The sequence below is a fragment of the Gordionus sp. m RMFG-2023 genome, chromosome 5, assembly GCF_954871325.1.
Source record: "Gordionus sp. m RMFG-2023 chromosome 5, tfGorSpeb1-WG-v2, whole genome shotgun sequence".
Classification (NCBI taxonomy): domain Eukaryota; kingdom Metazoa; phylum Nematomorpha; class Gordioida; order Chordodea; family Parachordodidae; genus Gordionus; species Gordionus sp. m RMFG-2023.
Window position 1 is genome coordinate 27,201,027 of NC_088779.1, and position 1,147 is coordinate 27,202,173.

Consider the following 1,147-nt stretch of genomic DNA (forward strand, 5'->3'; position numbering starts at 1 on the left):
TCCCCCCCTTAGGAAAATCCTGGCTACGCCTATGATTTAGGCATATATAATGAAACAATTAAAATAAATGTTTGTAAAAACAAAACACTTATAGCCCTTCCCTTTAAGGTTTAGCTGAATGTAATAGTCCCTCGTTTTATCTATCCTTGAATAATATTGATAATTATTTTAAGCTTCATGATTTAATTGAAATAAAAATTTGAATAGCTCATGAAATTAAAATATTTTTAATAATGATGATGATAAATTACTCAAGTATAATTAATGACACTAGAGGATGCTTAAGATTTATCCAAGGATATATACAATAAAATCTTTTTTTTGAAAGGAGCAAAATATTTTTCCCATTTATTAAAAAATGATTTAAAATCCCCAACTCAATTAGAGAATTATTTTTAAATAAAATTTATTATCGAAAGGGATCAGAGATGTTCAACCTGAATAAAAAAATAAAATACAAATATAATAATGTCAGACTTTTATATATACTAGTAGATAGCCCGTCAATGACGGAGAATGAGAATTTTATTCGTTTTTTTAAGAAAGATGTTACCTTTTATTTAAAAATCATATTCAATTTATATAATTTTTAAACCCCCCCCCCTCCCCATTTAGGTCAGGTCCAAGCAATGTCATTGAGTCCAACCCATTAGGACTAAGAGTGGAAACTATTATTTGAGTCAAAATATATTTAAATGAGCTTGTACCCAATACCAAAATCCTTTGTAAATATATTACTGGTTACATAAGACCAACATTTAACATTAAAAAATTTCAAGCCAGGTCCAAGCTCATAATATTTGGAAAAAATTTCCACGCGTTCAAGACCTTATAATTTATAAAAAAAATTCTCAAGCCTAGTAGATAAAATAATTAGTATAATTAACTTAATTTAATATTCTTATTTGAGTATATATCTTTTCTTTTTTTTAAAAAGAATTTAGCTTAATTTATTAATCTTACTTCTTCAAAAGGAAACTTTGATTAAATCTGTTTAAGAGTGCCCTTATTTAGAGAATTTTTTTAAATAACTGGCACTCCGATTTCAGGAATTCAAGAAAAATGATAGTCTCTAAAAATAGATATGATCATAAAAAATGAACAAATAAATTACTTCTTCTGATTTCAGGAATTCAAATAAAATGAT